The following is a 21,718-nucleotide window of genomic DNA, read 5'->3' as shown; positions in this document are numbered from 1 at the left end:
ATGTGCTCAGACTAGTCATATCATCATATGGCCATGCAAATATATCCTCATATTCCTTCAAAAAAGCGGACGTACTCCTCTTTCTCTAGCAGTGATAAGTGAATGCTTATGCGAGTCTCCTTGACGGTTTCAGCGTCTCCCGAATTTACTGCTTCAGTTTCGTCCAGGTTGGACTTAGGCTTATTCTCAATGTTCTCAACCTCTCTGACAACCTCCTCAGGTATTTCATATTCTTCCTCCGAGTCACTATCCTTATATTGCGTTGTCTCATTACATGTCACAATCACCGATTCATCAGGAAAAGTAATAATAACGCTGTAGAAAGAAAAGTGTTGAAGATAATAATGAATAATAAATAGCAATGCATTGATTAAAACTGAAAACATCCAAAACAAGTACAGCTCGATGAATCGAGCAATTATTTGAAACAGGTGAGTCTTTTAAAACAAAATTACCAAAAATATCTTAGATGCTTGGCATGGCTATAGAAATAAAATTAGGCTGATTGCCAAGCTACCTAGGGACCCGGTGGGCCCAGGATGGTGTGGTAGTTGAGTTTTTGAGAACTACTCCCTTCTCTACAGTCTGAATGGTGAGGCCTTCCTCCTCTTCCTCCTCAATTATCGCACTGCAATGCATATCCTCGTCCTCTAGGAACAAATTTCTCAGCCCAGCTAACGCTTATTCTTCTGCAGTCCCCTATATTGTATCAGCCTGGTGAAAAGTCTGACGTAGATGTGGTACTGGTTGCTCAAGAGGGTAATAAGGTCCATGCCATGGAGGCGACAAATCATCATACTCCTGCGATGTATACTGGTATCCGAGCACGAAGGTAGTACCATGATGTTTCAGTTGTATTGGTTTGGTAGTGCCCTGGAGATTGTTCCCAAGCCCTTTGCCCGGTTCATACCCAGACCATGCCAGTATGTTTTTTATTTTGTTACTCCACCATTTTCTTGCTCAGCGGCATTGACATGTTCGATGTGATGATAAGTTTCCCCTCCTAGCCTTCGTCTGTTCCAGATAATCGGGATGGTTTGACTGGTGTAAATAGGTTACTCCCATCATTATGAATGATCACCTCCTGATGGTTCCACTCGAACTTCACGGCCTGGTGTAGCATGGAAGCCCCAGCCCCAGCGGCATGTATCGAAGTTTGGCCCAACAGAAGATTGTATGAAGCTGATATGTCAAGCACTTGGAATTCAATGTCAAACCAAGTTGGCCCCATCTGCAGACAAAGATTAATCTCTCCAATCATAGCCCTTTGAGACCCATCAAAGGCCTTCACGTTCATGCTTCCTGCCCGTATTTCATAGAAACCTTTGGCCAATCTTTTCAGAGTATCCAACGGATAAATGTTAAGGCTTGAACCTCCATCGATCAGGACTCTGGAAATGAATTTATCTTCAAATTGTAACGTGATATTCAATGCTCGATTATGATTCAACCCTTCAGGCGGTAGTTCATCCTCGTGGAAGGTTATCTTATGACTTTCCAACACCTGCCCTACCATGTTGGCCATCTCTTCGCAGGTGATATTGTTGGTTACATAAGCTTCGTTTAACACATTCATCAAAGCATTCTTGTGCGCCTCTAAATTTGCAACAGTGATAGGATGGATATCTGAGCGGGAATTTTTTTCAAATGATCAATGATGGAGTATTCCCTCGTTTGTACTTTCCTCCAAAGATCATCCGACCCTGTTTCAATGACATGCTACTTGGTAGTGGCCTCCTTACTTGATCCTCTCAAGTGTTCAGGTGTATAGACCCTTCTGGTCTTGGTGATTCCTTGTGCAACATTAGATTCTTCCATCTTTGCCTTTCCCTTTTGCCTAGCTTCGGCAACGTAATCCTAAGGTATTGCTTTTGAATCGAAAGGAGGTGTGGTTGATACTGTCATTGTGAAAGGTGTGGCCACTTCTACTTTAAGTGGAATGGGTGTGGATGAAGGTGGAGCTTGATCTACCTCAAATGGAACCGATGTGGCTACCTCAACCTCGACTAGCGACTGCGTCTGTACTACAATAGGAGTGAGTGTGACTGCAATTTAAAGTCATCGCCTTCTCAAATAAGCCCGATTGACCCCTCAGGATCCCATTCTTCATCTATCTCTATCAGATGTATTCCACCGCCCCTATGATCTGGGAGAGGATTCTTGCAGACATTGGGTGCAGCTTCGTTTGCCTGTATGACATTATTGTCAATAAGTGTCTGGATTTTATCTTTCAATGTTTGGCACTCATCGATGGTGTGCTCCTTCATACCGGAGTGATATACACAGGTTTTGTTTGGGTTGACCCATTGAGATACGTTCTCCACTGCCACAGTGGGAATATAAGTGACATAACTAGCGGCCTTCAACCTTTCATACAGCTGGTCGATGGGTTCAACAATAGCGGTGTATTTTTTGGGTGGTTTGCGATCAAAGTTAGGTCGAGGTCTTGGGTAGTTTTGGCGAGTCGGAGGTGATTGAAAATGAGATGGTTGGGAATCATAGGTGTGATAGGCAATGGCTGGTTGGGAATATCTGGGAGATGAGGGTTGATATGTGGGTGGAGGTGTTTGGTATGTGAATGGAGGCGCTTGGTATGTGAGTGAAGATTTTGGGCCTTGATCTACCATTACTGCCCCCACGTCTCTCTTCTTTGATATGTCACCTGATTGCAATGCTTTGTTCATGGCCTGTAATGCCTCAAAATTTGTCACTATTCTGCTTTTGATACCTTCTTCAATCCTTTCTCCGAGTTTGATGATATCAGAGAATTTGTGATTCTCAATGACCATTAACCTTTCATAATATAGTGGGTCCTTTGCCCTGACAAAGAACTTGTTCATTTGTTCTTCTTCTAGTGCTGGTCTAACCTTGGCTGCTTCTGACTTCCACCGAGTAGCATACTCACGGAAGGTCTCGGTGGGCTTCTTCTTGAGGTTCTGAATGTAGAAAACATTTGGTGCATTTTTTGTGTTGAACTTGAATCGGTCCATTAAATCAGACACCATACTCACCCAGTTGGACCATTTCTTAGGATCCTGGCTTATGTACCACGACAAGGCATCTCCCGTAAGACTCCCCATAAAAAGCTTCATCCGGATCTTTTCATCCTTTCTTACCCCGATAAGTTTGTCACAATAGGTCCTTAGATGAACCCTAAGATCACCTGTACCGTCAAACATCTCAAACTTGGGAGATTTGTAACCCTCTGGCAGTTCTACATCCGGCTGTATGCATAGGTCTTCATAATTCAATCCTTCTATCCCTTTGCCTCCTTCGGCACCCTAAACCCGACTTGTCAATTTCTTGAGTTCCTCAGCCATGTTCTTGATGGGCAGGTCCTTCTCATTGGATTCTGGTGTATAGGAGATTGGTTGAGTAGAGGGAGGTATGGTTTCCACATATATAGGGTTGTTTTGGTGAGTGCCAGGGACTTGGGTGTAGTGGTGATCGTTTGTTGGGTTTTGAGAATCGGGAATGGGTTGGGGTGTATTCTAAGGAGTGTGATAGGTAGCGGTTGATGGGTATTGGATTTTTTGATGATGGTGTTATGGCGAAGTTGGTATCGGTAAAGGATTGAGATTTTGAGGAGGAGTTGCATATTGATGCGGTGCGGGAGGGTTTTGTGGATGCTGGTTTGGTGTGTTTTGGGGAGGTGCTGGGTTTTTGGTGTTTTGTTGGTTGACATCGAGAACATTCAGTGTGAGGGATAGGTTTGCTAAGTTGCGGACCTACTCAAGTTCTCCCTGTAACTCCAGTATCTTTTGTTCCAATAGTAAAACCAAATCATTTGGTGCCAGAGTGCTCCGACCGTCTGAAGTTTTTGCCTTCTCCGCACTTTCCTTTTGAATACCACTTAAGTCATCCATTTTAGCTTTCCCTCTATTCTTTGTATTACTTGGAGGAGGAGGAGGTAGAAGGCCTCTAGATCTAGTGTGATATGCTGATGATGCCAGTATGTGCGAACCAACCTTAGGGAATGAGAATAATAAAGAATAAAGAAAAACAAAAGGTAAACAAGTCAGTAAGGGTTCTGACATGTTTGCAGTATTTAAACACATATTGCGAGAATGTAAATTCATGTCCTAACTTGGGAGCCTCGTTGTGCCCGAGGTAGGCCTAGCAACAAATAGACTTGGAGAAATTCAGTGCCAATAATTGCCTCATTTCATTAATGTAAAAATAAACAACCCAAAAAGATACAAAATAAGATAATTTTACTAATGGCACTCGGCCTTATTACATTTAAAAGAAAAGCAAGTAAACCTAATCTACTTGGTCCCCGAAGGACCCTCTCCAGACCGGATGCTATTGTCGATCAGTTCTCCCAGCTCACGCAGGTTCAATAGTAAGAATGCACTTGCCAAATATCCTCCTTAGTTTCCCTAAATGTTCTAGCAGTCGGTGACTCTCTTTATCATTTTTCCCTCCAACTCCATCAAACTATACTCCAAATATTCTAGCCTTTCGCTGGATTTAACAGCCTTTTCTTTCAACTCATTAATCATTTCCATATCGGCCTAATGTCTTGATAGATTATCATCCAACCATGATGGGTAAAAGTATGAGTGACCAGCATGATACCGGTTTGGCTCGATGGTATCCTTTTCTACGATAATTTTTAGAGTCCACATATGTTGCGATTCATTCTTATAAGGGATGGCGTCACCCTGGAAATTAGCTAAAAGGTTACTCATTTTAGCGACCCGTGGTATGACCTATCTCTTGTCTACCTGCCTCATAACCTTGAGGGGAGAATAATGGTATATCCCCCTTAACCTAATCAACACCAAGTGTGTAACATCTCTGGATCTGATGATGAACTCATAGGTGCGGAACCACTGGAACATCCACTGAACTTGGTCCTCAATTAACTTGTTGAAGAACTACACCCATCCTACAACATCCTTAGGTTGAGCAAACATATCTGGAATATAAGTCATTCTCTTAGGGTGATGGAAAGCTATGTGATCATTCTACGGCCTTCGTGGAAACTCTTGGTGGTATTGACTCCTTTGGAGATGCTCTAACAACCAAACCTGTAACAGCAAATTGCAACCCTCAAAGAATCTAAACCCCTTCTGACAGCGTTCCAAGGCCCGGTACATATCTGCAATGATCATAGGGACAATGGTATATGTCTGCCCCTCGATCCCGTCCATCAAAGTTTTGGCCACCATGGCCAACCTGGTATGGATTCTATCCCCTTGGATCGGGAATACCAGCATGCCCAAGAAACATACAATGAACACGAAGACCCTACAATGAACTCAGCCCAAAGAGGTGATTGAGAACTCATCATCAAAAATACGGTAAGAGCTACTGTGACCGTATCGTTCATAGAAGAAGTCGAAAGGTATGTAAGAGTTTTTCAGGCACTCCAAGTCATCATTCTTCTTCAGCCCCATCATCTTAAGGAATACTGTAGTGGTGCGTTTTCAGGTGCTAATAAGCTAGGACTATTCCAAGGTAACCCAGCAAATCCCCCTATTTCTTCTAGAAGTGGAGTCATTTCTATGTCCCCGAAGCGCAACACGACGCTTTCCTTGTCCCAAAACATAGTGTCAGACTTGATCAACATTTTGTTCGGCTGAAGATCCAACAGAGAAGGAAAATTTCCTAAGACTCGTTTCACATGATTTTGGTCACTTGCAGGAAGATCCCTCCTCCAATCTAACAAAAGTGAAGGTATTCTATCGATCATACCAAATCTAGGGACTTCGTGGCTGATTTTCTGCAAAATAAAAGATAGTTAGGCCCTTTCCCCCTCCAAATTTGTCTATTTATACAACAATGATTAGCATATTGGCACTTATTTCTCCAAGTTAATGCACACAGTCGTGGTTGTGTCCGTTGGGATTATAGAAAATCTGATGGACTTTTGGGTGAGACTTGTTTTAAAGTGTTATTATGTGGTCAACATATTAACCTGACTAGGTTTGACCATAATGCATGTATAATTAATCAGAGTAAGGTTGCTATAGAGGTCTATACTAGGACTCTCAAGCGGACAACTTGAGGGGGAAAGGCAGAAACCATCGAATGCTGATTGACCAATTTTACCGCAAATACGCCTTTTCGAATTCAAGTGTTGCTATAGTATTGATTACGCACGAGTGGAATATGATATTGAGCATGATTTATGCAATAATAAATAGCATGTTTCCAAGTATTTGCACATTTTAAAAATGATAAATGAAGTATTTAAACAATTGAAAGACAGTTACAAAAAAAAACAAAGAGACAAGTCAGTTTCAGAAATAAAGGAAATCATAAATGCTTGGAAATAAGCAGTTAAATCCAAATAAGGGGGAGGATGCAAGGGATAAAACATGCTTAATACTAATTCACAAAAATGATTTCATTATTGTAAGAGCCTAAAATATCCCCAGTAGAGTTGCCATGCTATCACACCTCCTTTTTCCTCGCGGAGTTCGGGTTTCGACGTTCATTGGGAACAACTCATTTCCTTTTGGGAATTGGGTATTTGAAGAGTCGCCACCTAACGGATTAAGGTGCATTAGGGAACCTAGAACAATTAACTCATATAACTAGTTTGCATTACCAGAGATTAGGGTAAGGGCTCGAAATAACCTTGAGGGGAAGGTGTGAGGTACCTCTCGTGGTCCATAACGGTGGGTCCCGACCGAACTCAGTTATGCAAATTAGTCATTTAACAGGTAAGCAGTCTAAGAACACATTTGCAAATAAAGGAAGTTTAGGTAGGTCGTATAAGCACACATATGTAAATAAAGGAAGTTAAGTAAGTAGAATAAGCACACATATGTAAATAAAGGAAGTTCAGGTAGGTCGTATAAGCACACATATATAAATAAAGGAAGTTTAGGTAAGTAGTATAAGAACACATATGTAAATAAAGGAAGGGAAGTCCTGAGTTGGTTAGCCTATAGGATCACATATGTACAATACCCGGTAAGCCTTCCCCAAATAGAGGGGTTACACGGGGTATTAGCGCACAGGTCATCATATCCTTTTTACTACCCATTACCCTCCTCTTAGCGGTTATATAAACGAGTTTAGTTAACAAACTCTAAGGGTGCTTTACCCGTCCCTTCGTTGTGGTCCTAGAGGTGTTTAGGACCTCTAAATTTAGGCAGTACTAGACCCTCCTAAGGTGTTTAAAAGGTAAAATCTAAGTGACAACAAATAACATATATGATTGTCAAATAAGGAGGCAATTAAGGGGCTCATGTTTACCTCCACACATAAACAAACAAGTAGCACAACTCAAACAACAGATTTTAAAGAATTTCAAAAGGTCCTGGAACAGGATATCTAGGTGAGCATCACAAACAAAGAATATGCAGCATTGTTTTACAATGAAGTGACAGAATCCTAATCAGTTTGCCTACTGATTTTAAAACATGTTAAACATGGACAATTTCCCACAGAATAAACGGAGCACAACTTCACAATTTTAAGACCATTAATTACCCAAGGCTCGCCTAGGCGTGGGGCTATATACAATCATAATTCTGGGAACTAATTAAAATAGCTTGAAGTCACTCAGTCCTATAGGGATGATTTCTAATTCACAGAGAGAGATAGTCATTTTATTAAGCATGATTACAGTAATAACTTAATGATAGAATTTCTAGGTGATTATGACTTAGGCAGAATCAGAGATAAAATGAAGAACTACAACATGTTTTCTAATATGCAGAAGCGGTAAACATGATTATCCTAAGGCAGGATATCTAATGCGCAGGTTTTATGGCATGATTTTTAATACAAATAGACATAGCAAACCTAGAGGCATGATATCTATTGCAGAATATGAACCAAAAGCATGATTTCTATTACAAATCAACATAATGTAAACCTAAAGCATAATTTCTGTCACACCTTATTTTTCTCCGAAAGGGATAGGGAGTTTTTACAACTAAAATGACAATAATTGAAATGAGATTATTTATTTATTCATTCAGAGTCACCACTTGGAATAGTTTATGGTGTCCTAAGTCACCGATTTATTTTGAATCCCAAATCGAGGAAAGTTGACTCCGTTTAAAGTCTGCGAAAACCAGAAGATCGGGTAAGAAGTTCTATTAACCCAAGAGAAGGTGTTAGGCATTCCCGGGTTCCGTGGTTTTAGCACGGTCGCTTTAGTCACACCTAGCTTAATTAAATATTAATTACGTATTTTAGAACCTATGTCGCTTTTCATTTTACCGCTTTTAATTACTTGATTATTCGTAATTAAGGATTTATCTTAAAAACAAGTCACGCGTACGTGTACTCTTTTGTTTGGCATATCAAAAATCATGCCATGCGTACGTGTACACAATTAATCATGCTTTGTTAATATTAAAAAAGTTTGGCCGAAGTTGCGCAAATGCATACCTCAATTTGTTTTGAAAATCGTATATATATCACGCGAACGTGTACACAATTGTGATGATAGATTAAGTCGCGCCTAAAGCATTTTCTACGAATATTCATTTCTTAAATGTACTTGTGTCACGCGAATGTGTACACAATTACGATAAAGTTTAATTATTATTAAGATTGTTTTGCCAATCGTTGCGCGAACATACTTTGGTTTAAATTTGGAACCCGTAATTATGCCACGCAAATGTCAAAAATATATACTACTAGAGAATCTATATAGTCAAAAATACAAATAAAAGTAAAATGAAGACACATCACATTTCAATTAATCAAACCAATCACTATCAGTTGTAAATGACGAGGTCATAAGCTATAGATATCTTATTATTTCATTTTCCATGCTACTTTAATTTTGCAGTGTTAGCTTGTCACTTTTATTCTCCAAAGAGTAAATTCTTAAACCACAAGTAAGAGAAAAGGGGACCTCTCACAACACACATTCAAACTTATTCAGATTTCACTCCTATTCGTAGCTTCTGGTGTTTGACCGGTTTTTCATTGCATTTTTATCAACAATAACAACATATGAAAAACTAGTTCAGACCAAAAGAAATCAAATTCAAAGAATCAAACAACTAAATATTAACTCACAAATGCACCATAATAATTATATCACCATATAAACACATGTAAAACAAGATTAGTTATGACCCATTAAATACATGAAAGTGAGAAATGAACCTCCAGAAATGAATATGAGCTTAGTTGATTTGTAGCTCCAGAATCGGATGGGGACATGACCAGGACCAACGGAACTTCGACTTCGAAGCTTGCCAGAAATCAACGAACCTCGGACGGACCTTGACTCTTCAGCGATAACTCAAGCGGATGACTGTTGTCATCGGAATTTCTCACTTTGTTTCTGCCTGTTCACCCTCTCTCTATTTTTTCGTTTTTTTAGATTAGAAAGAGAGATGAGTACTCGATTCGGCTCTCTTCGAAAATTATATCATCACCGTTCTTTTAGCTAAAGTTCTTTTGTCCAGCTGATGCCCTCTCTTTTTGTTACTATATTAGGATAGCTCTTTTTCTTATGTCTGTCTTTATTTTTTTTAGCTTTTTCGTGTCTGTTAGGCGTTGGCTGGGTTTTGGAAAGGGGGGAGGTCTACGGCTGCTGAAGGTTGAAGAAAGGCGATCGCTGCTTTGGGCGTTCTATTGGAATTGAAAGAGGTGAGAACATCCGTTCTGTTGTGTGTAAGAGATCTCATGAGAGATGAGAGTTTTTTTTATACAACATCCATAGTCATCAAATAAATATTTAGAGTATATTCACTACAATGTTTTAAGAGTAAAGCTAGTACAAAACATAGAGGTAAAAAGGAACATCAACTTACTTTTGTCTCTTCCAAATTCCATAGCTTTATTACATGAGGAAGATCCAGCAAGCACTAGGATCTCTGCTGCGTCAAAAGCTACAAATTCTACTGGACTCGTGTGACCATTTAGTCTTTCAAGACAAAGCAATTTCGAATCTTAAAATGTTTGACACCAGAAACCTTGGACGACGATGGAATGGCGAACTGGACTGCAATCGGAGACTCAACGAACCCTTATTTGACTGGAAAATATCAAACCCAACTTAGAAACTTCAGCTAAACATCATTAGGAAGGAATTCAATTTTGGTTTTCACTAAATTTTGGTGTGAGTTTGGATTGAAGTGGCGGTAGAAAGGGATGAGCCTTGGTGGAGTTGCGACGACGGTTATGGCTTGGAGATGAAGAGGGTGGCCGTGTTTGATGTTTCCAGTGAGCTTGGTGATGGGAATAAGAAGAAAGAGTGGCGATGTCACGGTCGTTCTCTGCTTTTCTCTTAGTTCGTCTTGTGCCACTGTGTGTGTGTTAGTGAGAGAGATGCGGGAACTAGGAGGGGTCTGCAGCGGCTGGTTTAGCTTTAGGGGGATTAGGGTTAGGTCACGGGTTGAAGAGGAAGAAAGGGTCTATTTTAATGTGTTAGAGTTTTATGGGTATTGGGCTTGGTTTTATGGGCTAAGGGTCCGAAAATTGGCCTATAAAATGAGTTGTTTGAGCCCAAATTTTATTCTTTCTCCTTGAACAAGACTAAAAATGCTACACCATTTACTAATTAATCCTACTTAAGTAAAATAACTATTAAAATAAAATTAACCTTTAAAACAAACCCATTTTTTGGTATTTTTCAAATATCATACTAAAAGATAAAAATGGAATTAGATTAAAATCATTGCAAAATTAAAATAATATTCCTACCAAACTACTAATATTCCTGAAAACAAAGTGGACTATTTTTGTATTTTTGAATTTTATGAAAGGTAGATAAACTAAAAGTAACAAGATAAAATATCAATTACCTAAATAAAAGAAAAATATTTTCTTTGTACTTTTCATTTTTGTGACAAAATAAAGTAAAGGAGTCAAAAATTAGTTGAAATAGTGATATTAGACTTACATATTTAAATGCCAAAATATGTAATGTTTTGGGGAGGGTCAAAAATTACATGTCTACAGTTGCCCCTCTTTGACTGGAAACGCGAAGAGTTTTCAGACAAAGAACGACGAGACAGGTTTTTTGATTCGACCCTTATTTAGAGACACCAAAAACTAAGAGAAAGGAGAATGTGACCGAGCCATAGTATCTGAGCTGCCTACATATTCTTGGTTGTAAAGGAATCAGGCCACGTGTAGTTCAGAAGTAGAAACAGTGATGGAGTATACCGAGGTGTAGAGCCGATTGAGGTGCCATTCCGTCAAGGTTCCGGTTCACGGCCCTGTTATTACATCAAAATCAAAATCTAAAAGAACTATTGGCTATGAGTTACAACATTCCTATCTATAAGTCTTCTGAAGCTCGATCTTGAGTCTTGAATGGTTCTTTATGCAGACTTTTGATTTGAACCTGGATGCTTGGTAGCTGCAGGTGCTGGTTCATTCTTCCACGACTTCTTCGGATCAAGATCGAAGATGTGGTGCTCGTGGCTTCAACCATGTCTTGAGCAGTTCACATCTTTCTCTGCTTCTGCATTTCGGATTCACTTCTTCTTCTTCATTTTTTCTTTTCATTTATCCTGGATTGAGACTACTTCTGTTGGTTGTCTCGGACTGTTGACCCGCATTCTTGCCGCGAGCCTCCGCTACTTCTAACTTAAATTGAATTCTGAAATGACTTCCCTTGTTCTCTAGGTGGGCGCCTGCTACTGACTTGAAACTTGAAATAATTCCAAAACGAATTCCCCTGTTCTCCAGGTGGGTGCCTACAATCAAAACAATAAAAAAACAAAATTTTCTGCTCTAATTTGCACTAGGAAGATTTGTGAGTTGTTAGCAAAACTGTAAGCCACATGTGCTATTGATGCAATGATGAGAGTAAACTAAAGACTCGACTAGGATGTGCATCTCCTGTGAGTAAAACTAAGAAACTTTGACTAGAAAATGCATCTGCTAAAAATAAAACCTGAATGACCCAAACTAGGAAGTGCATCTCCTAGGGAAGAAATCTCAATTTAGGAAGTGCGTCTCTTAAAAGTATATCCTGAAAGACCCGGACTAGGAAGTGCATCTCCTAGGGGTAAAAATTCAATGACCCAAACTAGGAACGTGTCTCCTAGAGGTGAAACTAAATGACCCAAAAACTAGGAAGTGCGTCTCCTAAAAGTATATCCTGAAAGACCCAGACTAGGAAGTGCATCTCCTAGGGGTGAAACTCGAATGAACCAAACTAGGATGTGTGTCTCCTAGGGCTTAACTTAAATGACCCAAACTAGGAAGTGCGTCACCTAGGGGTCAAATATTAATTTAGAAATTGTGTCTCCTAAATGTGTATCCTGAAAGACCCAGACTAGGAAGTGTGTCTCCTAGGGCTGAACTTAAATGACCTAAACTAGGAAGTGCGTCTCCTAGGGTGAAATCTCAATTTTAGGAAGTGTGCCTCCTGAAAAGTGTATCATGCAAGACCCAGACTAGGAAGTACGTCTCATAGGGGTGAAATCTCAATTTAGGAAGTGCGTCTCCTGAAAGTGTATCCTGAAAGACCCAGACTAGGAAGTGCGTCTCCTAGGGGTGAAACTTCAATGACTCAAACTAGGAAGTGCGTCTCCTAGGGGTGAAACTTGAATGAACCAAACTAGGAAGTGCGTCTCCTAGAGCTGAACTTAAATGACCCAAAAACAAGGAAGTGTGTCTCTTAGGGGCTAAATCTCAATTGAGGAAGTGCGTCTCCTAGGGGTGAAACTTCAATGACTCAAACTAGGAAGTGCGTCTCCTAAGGATGAACTCTCAATTTAGGAAGTGCGTCTCCTAAAGGTATGTACTAGACTAGGAAGTGCATCTCCTAGGGGTAAAACTTCAATGATTCAAACTAGGAAGCGCGTCTCTAGGAATGAACTTAAATGACCCAAAACTAGGAAGTTCGTCTCCTAGGGGTAAAATCTCAATTTAGGAAGTGCATCTCCTAAAACAAAATATAACTTGAAAGACCCAGACTAGGAAGTGCGTCTCTTAGAGGTGGAACTTCAATGACTCAAACTAGGAAGTGCGTCTCTTAGGGGTGAAATCTCAATTTAGGAAGTGCGTCTCCTAAAAGTGTATCATAAAAGACCCAGACTAGGAAGTGCGTCTCCTAGGGGTGAAACATCAATGATTCAAACTAGGAAGTGCGTCTCCTAGGAATGAACTTAAATGACCCAAAACTACGAAGTGCGTCTCCTAGGGGTAAAATCTCAATTTAGAAAATTGTGTCTCCTAAAACAAAATATAACCTGAAAGACCCAAACTAGGAAATGCGTCTCCTAGAGGTGAAACTTCAATGACTCCAAACTAGGAAGTGCATCTCCTAGGAATGAACTTAAATGACCCAAAACTAGGAAGTGCGTCTCCTAAAATAAAAATATAACTTGAAAGACCCAGACTAGGAAGTGCGTCTCCTAGGGGTAAAATCTCAACTTAAGAAGTGCGTCTCCTAAAACAAAATATAACTTGAAAGACCCAGACTAGGAAGTGTTTCTCCTAAGGGTGATGTGTGATCTTCTCAATAGCCTTTGCGCAAGCAGAATTAGGGAATTACAGCTGAAAAATTCGAGCTTCCAAGCTTTGATACGAACATAGCTTTCATCCCTATTTCAGACAAAGAAAACTTGTGAGTTTAAAACACGGTGGTTAGTTTGTGGCCTTGACCTTGAAGGAGGTTGCTTCTACACTTGCCATGATGACTTTGATTTCAACTTGTAAGACCTTGCTTGTTATCGACTAACCATTTTATTTCAACCCTTATCACAGAAAACACCTTTGATCCATTCGATCCCAATATCCTCTATCTTTTGCATTTTGCTCATGAATTGACAATTACTGAACCTTTGCATTTCACATGAATCCAAAAGCACGTTGATTGTTACCAACTCAGTGCACATACTGTTCTTTACTGACTTATGCCACTTTGATGTGCTAGCCAGATTCCGTTTTGTGCAATTAGAAAGGTGGTAGAAAATTTTGAAGTCATTTTTCACTTGTTCTGACCAAACAGACTCAAGAAGAGGAAGTAAACAAAATTAAAGGAACAGAGTAAGGGACAATGGAAATAGATGATACCTACCAAGAAAATTACAAAGTTAAACTTATCCGATGTGGATACAAACTCTAATAACCATGACATGTATTTTTGGATTAAGTGGCCTAATCTGTCAAGCAAGTCTAATATTCAACTCTTATTGTACCTCTTCGCCATGAAACTGGGCTTCAATGCTCCTATTATCCTATCTGATTCACGATCCTTATTCGACTTGTAGTTCCCGAAGGGTTTTCACCATCATGCCTCTCTTATTTTTTCTTTCTCTTAACTCCCCGCCACCTTATGGTGCCTATGAAGGTTTTCCCCGATACGACTCTCTCTTTTTTCTTTTCTTCTTATTTCCTCGATTTTGCAGATGACAAAGTATTAACCACTATAGAAATATTATATGCTCTTGACATGTCTGACTCGACACTCTCAAAGATTATCTGGAAGGTATTTTGTACTGTAATGTGGCTTTTGGACAGGGTTAGAAAGAAGGGATATAATAAAGGCTCAAATTAACTAAGACAACAGGGTTAATTTATCTACAACTTTTCGAATCCATTATAAAAACTTTGCCCCAATTTCTAAAACAAGGGAATTTGATTCTTTTTTTTCTTTTTTCCTTTTTTGAGATGGAATTTCTAAGAAAGACTGTCCCACTCTCGACTTCATGGGATTATAAAATATTTTATTTTGTACGACCAAACCTTAAGGCTGCCTAGGTATCTTGTGGTGACAAGAATCATGTCAGTTCAAAAGAATACTTTTGTTACTATTTTTCTTTATCTTTTTTTTCCTTCTTTTTTTTCTTTATCTCTTTTTTTCCTTTTTCTTTTCCTGAATTTTTTTTGGAATGAACTTTCTAAAACAAACCTATGGGGACATGAACTTTTTTTTGTATGATTCTAACTTGATTTCAAAACAGGGGAGATCAAAGAAATCAACACAGGCTCAAAAGGGTATTGAAGGGTATAAAGTGTTTGGGTAGCTGAAAGAGGGCCTCCCAATCTTTGAAAATGTCAAGTACAGTACCTATAACTTGAGGATGAAAATTGAAGATCATGCACAATATTTCTGTTGCACTTCGGCATTGATATCACTCATATGCCTTCCACTTTTTTTAATTCATTATCAATTACAGAACTCTCGTTGGGTGATTTCTTCTTCACGATGGATGCTCTCCATCTGTTTGAAGCAAACTCCCTTGGCTTTATCTCGTAACTTGAGATGCACTTGAGCTCAAAGTTGCTACCTTCAAATTGTCCGGGATGCACTCCCCTTTAACGAATTCTTGTCATCCTATTAGCTTCCCAAATTATCTGCCCTAGTTTCACATAGTTCGAGCTTTAAATAATCTCAAAATGTCCAAATCTTTACTTATTTCCCTCAAACGTCCCTATCATCTTCAAACTTGTTTCATTGCGTCATAATTAGACTAACTTTTAAGACCATGCCTATAATTATGCGTGCATTTCATGTCACTAAAGCTAGCATGAAAAGAACTATAAAAAGAGAAGAGAACTAAACATAAATGACTAGAAATAACAGAAAATAGAAAATTGTACTAGACAGACGGTGAGAGGGTTTGAACAACAAAACAAGCAAATAAACTGGGGTTGCAATCCTGGAACAAACCTAGAAAACACTAAACGAGTTACTACTACTAAACGAACTAGGAAAAATAAAAGGATAGAAAGGTTTGAGTCACAAGACAATATTTGGATTACAACCCTGAAATAATCCGGACAATAGAAATGACAACACAATAAACCACCAAGACTCCTCCCTGGCTAGCCAAGAAAGGAACATCTTTCCAATTACCAAGCTCGACATTTTAGCCACTGAGTTCCACTTCAATATTACCAAGACCATTACCAATTTCAATATCATTAACTTCAGTCAGCAAGTTCCCAAGAGGATTATCATACTCCCTGTCACCATGCATCATCCCCACAAAGTGTGCATCATCATGTGCAGGTAAAGGATTCTGCGCGATATTCTGGGTGTCACTGTCCTGGATCACAATTATCCCTTCTTGAATCATTCTTCTATTTCCCTTTTCAAATCATGACAATCTTCAATGCTATGACCTTGGACATTAGATTGGTACATGCACCGTATAGTAGGATCAAAACCTTTTGCATATGGGTCCGGAGTATAGCCGAAGAGCGGCTCAATCAGGCCAGAATGTTTTAACTTTTCAAACAGGCTTGTGTATGATTCTCCGATTGGCGTGGAACTATTTCTTTGCCTTTATTCCCCTCCACGACCCAATTTTCTAGGGTTGTTGGATGCTTGAAAATGTTGTGAAGGCAAAAGTGCACTATGCGGTGCTAGCGCTTGCCATAAGGAGTGACCCAGTGGTTGGACAGATGACCAGAAATTGTTCAGAGGATAATACTGGGGTGGATTATGTGGAGTTGGGGGATAGGTTTGGGGTTGGGGTTGAGGCTGAGTATATTGGTGAGGCAGACCCGTTGGACCATGTCGTGATCCTGAGACAATCATGGCAATATCATCATGTTCCTTCTGACCGAGCAAGCTTCATGTGTCATTCTAAATTGCTTGTGTTGTGGCTTTTAAAGAAGAATAACTCATGATATTTCTCGACTTCAGCCCATCTTCTACCATTTTTACCACATCATTAAAAGGCTTGCACATAGCCGAGATTAAATGCCCAAAGTAAGTTGGCTCTTGAGCTTGAAGAAAGTACCCGACCATCTTGTCTTCTTCCATCGGGGGATTGACTCAGACAACTTGCTCTCTTCATCTGAGCCCGTATTCCCTAAAGCTTTCATTAGGCTTATTTTCTATCTTGGTGAGGGACATGCGATCTAGGACAATTTCTATATTGTATTGAAAGTGCTGGGCAAAGGCCTGAGCCCTATCGTCCCATATGTACCACCTGCTAGCGTCTTGGCGTGTGTACCACTCCATAGCTGGCCCACTCAGACTCTGACTGAAATATGCCATCAATAATTTGTCCTTCCCACCAGCACCTCTCATCTTGCTGCAGTAGCCTCTCAATGGGCCACGGGATCTCCATGTCTGTCATACAAATCAAACTTTAGCATCTTAAACCCAGCAGGCAGTTGGATGTCAGGAAACAAGCACAAGTCTTTGTAAGACACGCTCATCTGGCTCCCTATCCCTTTCATGTTTCTTAAAGACCGCTCTAAGATTTTTACCTTCCTGGATATCTCATCTTGCTCCAATGTCTCAGTAGGCTTTTCAGTTTCACCGGGAGGCTCAAAATGAGGAGCGTGAGAGTATGGATCTCAAACCTTGAAAGTTGGTTCTTGAGCATAGTGTTGGGCATCAGGGACTTTGAACACAGTCTCGCTAGAGGATCGAGGAAAAGTAGCTGGTGGATGAGCTACAAAAATATGAGTGGTCAAAGGAGCGGGATATGAGGTGGTTTTGGCGGGTGGAGTGTGAAAAGGTTGTGAGGAGATATCAGCAGCAGTAGGAAGCTAGATTTGTGACTGTGGAGGAATGGTGACGAGGCTTTCAGTGTAATTAGCGGGAATTAATGGTGGAGGATGCCCATTAATCCAGACTTGGTATATTTCGGTCATCTGTCCTTTCAACGTCAAGACCTCTTCTTTCAACTCAGATTCTGATTCAATAATCTCCTTAGACGGGTCAACAACACCTGTGTCCAAGTCTTTGCCAGCCATGGCTACCTTGCTCTTTGACCTTGTGTTGTATGAAAGAGTTACCAGTTTAAGAACCACAAACCAACCACCCTTCTGCTATAATGAAGATAATAAGGAGGAACAAAATGACATCACCATGTTAGTGTTAGGGCATTTAACAGCTAAAAATATCACATTGCGTGAAATGCACTTAGCAACAATTAACGGTTCTAGAATGACTTCGAGGTTCACAAGGTCACTTGGCATCATCCCAATTTTGTTCATTTATCTTCGCTTTTCTTTCTTTTCTAGCACTTCTTGGCTTGCTCATTTTTCTTTCTCTTTTTTTTTTCTAATCGTCACTCTTTCCTTTCCTCTCATTTCTCACATCCCATAGTTTCATTTCTTTTTTCCTTTTTTTCTTTCTCTTTTAATTTTAAAATGATTCGATCGAACCCTATGTAGGTTGCCTACGTATCATGTTCCACATGAATCAGACCAAGTGTAGTTCTGAAATAGTAATGGACAAAATAAACTAAGAAACAATTTTTTTTTGGATTTTTCATTTACACTCTTTTTTCGGTTTTCAAATACAAAACAGGAAATACGATAACGAGAGACTTGACAAACTCAACTATACTACGATAAACTCTGTCGCGAACTAAAAGAATCAATACTACTGGACATGACTATAAAGTACCAGACAACATAAAAAGAAACAAACTCAGAACATAAAAAATCTCCTGAAGCAACTCCTGGATGCAACGGTCCAGACTAAGAGGGTCCTTTGGCATCAGGCATGCTCGAGCTTTAATAAATGGATCCATACCTACTGAGAAAAATAAAATCAAACAGATTTAGAGACTTAGAACACTAAGTGAGACAATAACACTTCCTATTGGACACTGGCAAGATATGATTGAGGCTATTTTTTGCAAAATGGCCTAAGTGGCCAAAAAGTGGCTAAAAGTGCAAACTCAACAAAAGTGACCTCTAAGACATGGAAAAATTATTTTGCAGAAATGACCTATGTGGCAAAAAAAAATGGCTAAGCATGCAAATTTAACCGAATGGACCTTAAACAGTAAGGATACCTTGTTGTGGATTTAGGACTCTAAGACATCGGTCACTGAACCACTTTTGCAAAAATGATCCCATTTTGCAACAATGGCCGATGTGGCCAAAAGAGGCTAGACATGTAAATTCAACGAGGACAAACTTTAGAGTAAGAAGAAAACTAATTGCAGATTCAAGACTTTCCGGACACGGTTCAACAAACCGTTTTGCGAAATAGCCCTATTTTGCGAAAATGGCCAATGTGGCCAAACGTGGTTAGACATGCAAGAATTGGCTACGACCCTCGAAGCCAAGAACTTAAGACTCACTAAAAAGACCGGACGCTATGTGGGCTTCCTACGTATCCTGCCCCGAAAGACGAGAATCAGGTATGTGTAGTTCGGGAAGATTGGATATGGGCGAGAATTAAAAAAATAACTGATTCGAAGAAAATATATTTTTTGTCTTTTTTTTAAATGATGGGAAAGTGCAAAATCTTTTGCACTTTTATTTTCATTTTTTGGACTTTTTCTTGAAAATAAATTGTGCAAGAAAAATATAACTTGGCCTTACTTGCTTCATTTTTACATTTCACCTCTTTTCTTTCTCATTTACCCTCAACCATCATTGGTCCGCCAAATGACTCTTTTTACCCTTGAAGAATGGAACCTGTAGCACATAAGATGCATTATGATGATCTTTTATTTTGGGTACACCTATCCTAGACGGACCCAACCCTTGTGTTGAGTCCCCAAAGTCAAATGCACATAATGCAAACAAACGTGCCTATTAGGGATCTGGCATGAGATTATGTTATTCTAGGTTTAAACCTGGGGGTGTGTTCTAGACATGGCTTACCCGAACAGACAGCTCGAGCTGCTGTGGGGGCAACATGTCGGGAGCACGAAAGTCTACTTGGCCTAGTTGCTGATCCAGCCTCATTCTATTTGGCATGACTTCTAATAGAAAAGTGGGCCACGCGTACGTGTGCACCATATTTTTAGAAGACTTAGAAGGGAGGCGTAAGAAGACAGTTTAATACAATTCAAATAATATCAAAGCAGTAAATAGGCGAAAATTAGCACGATAGGTCCACAAATACAGTAATATCAGCAAACAATAAAGCCAAGCATAGATCATTTTAACAAGCTCGAATTCTGAACCTTGAACCAGAAGTTCTGGGTTCTTGATCCCCAGTGGAGTCGCCAGTTGTGTGATGTGTTTTTGTGTGATGTGTTTGGCTGAAATTCCCAGTTGTTGCTACTGAATAAGGTGTGTATAACAGCCTACTAATTGTGCTTAAGCTTGCTTGTATTTTGGTTAAGTTGTTAGGATGATAAACTACAAGATAATACTTGGAGTAGCTTAAGTCACTTCTATGGTGTTGTATTGCCATTGAGGGTTGTTTAAGCTGAATATAACTTGGATTTCGACTTAAAGTTACTGTAGGAGGAATGTGTATTGTGTTCTTACAGGTGCTTAAGGTTATCGTGATGTTGATGAAGTTAAATGGATGGAGTAGACATGAACTAGTGAATAAAGTTACTATAGTTGGAGTTGGGGATTGTTTCCTTTGTTATAAATATACGGTATAAGGATGGAATCATTGATGGATGACTTCATTATCATATTAATAATACTTTTAAATTAATGTAAGAGGTCAATAAGGGGTGATATGTGTTATACGGATTTTAATCGGAGCTTGCCGCTCGTCGTAAAGTAGTTATGACTTGTTGTTGTTATATGGTGTCTTGTTATTGATATTTATATGTTGATGGATTTCTCTAGTTATTTTTGTTGGTATATGGTATTGGAGGAGACCCTTGTTACAGGGGAGATGCTGCCCGAATTTACGTAAATGACCTACTAGCTTAAGTTACAGACTTAGCCTTTGCTCAGCACTGATTTTGAATCTCCTTATACTATGATAGATTGAGTTGACTTGTTTGAAGAGTTTCTTGGAAGGTATTAAGTACTCAATGGGTTTAAGGTATGTTAAGACACTTCCTTCTTTCTTTTGGCATGATCTAAACTGAAATGAACATAAACGATATGCTATTTCATAACAGATCTACTCCTAGCATCTAAGGTTGTCCATGTTGTCCTTTCCTTATAAAGTTATTCTAAGCAAGTGTGTAAGAACCTTGAATCTTACTAAGGTCCATATTGAGGGTATAAATGTCCATAATGTTAATCGATGGTGCAACGACCTTAAGTCACTCCAAAAGGTTTAGAACGTGATTTGATGAGTCCAGCATGCATTATATATAGTATCTATTTTACTCTACCGAGCCGCGCTATAGCCGGCCGGGTACAATACCTATTGTGCAACCATTGATCAGTTGGGTTTACCGAGCTCCACGTGGACGAGTACAATTCTACCGAGCCTTATGATGGCCGAGTACATTTTTATCGAGTCCTCTTTGAGGCTAGATACGATATGATGATGATGATGCCCAAATAGGCGTATGTTTTTAATAGTTTATGTATATATATGTATTATGCATTTCATGTCAGTAGGCCCCAGAGGCACTCAGATGTTACAAGTTGTATCTCCTCTATCTCTCATTTATATTACTATTCTTGTTTATGCTTTTCTGCCTTACAAACTCGGTACTTTATTCGTACTGGCGTTCCTTTTACCTAGGACACTGCGTTTCATGCCCGTATGTCTCGATAGATAGGTTGACATTCCTCCTAGTAGGCTATCAGATTTGCGAAAGGTGTTGGTGCAGTCCACTTGCTCCGGAGTTGCCTATTTGGTCAGTATAATTTGGACATGTATTGATTGGTATGGCGAGGACCTGTCCCGACCTTTATGATTTTATGTACTCTTAGAGGCTTGTAGACAGATGCCAGGTGTATGGATACTTGTATGGCCTTGTCAGCCTATGTTTTGAGTTTACAAATGGTCATGTCGACCTTATAGGCCCGTATGTCACATGTAAAAGTTTGTATATCATGCTGGGTCATCATATGTTGTGTATTCCCTTATATTTTATTCCTGTTATCTCATGACGGGTTTTCTGGCTCATTCACCCATGATAGTATGATAAGAAAGATATGTTACGTTGGTAATCGGTTGAGTAAGGTA

The sequence above is a fragment of the Nicotiana tabacum genome, chromosome 22 (genome assembly GCF_000715075.1).
Source record: "Nicotiana tabacum cultivar K326 chromosome 22, ASM71507v2, whole genome shotgun sequence".
In the NCBI taxonomy this organism is placed as follows: Eukaryota; Viridiplantae; Streptophyta; class Magnoliopsida; order Solanales; family Solanaceae; genus Nicotiana; species Nicotiana tabacum.
Note: the sequence above shows the minus strand (reverse complement) of the source record.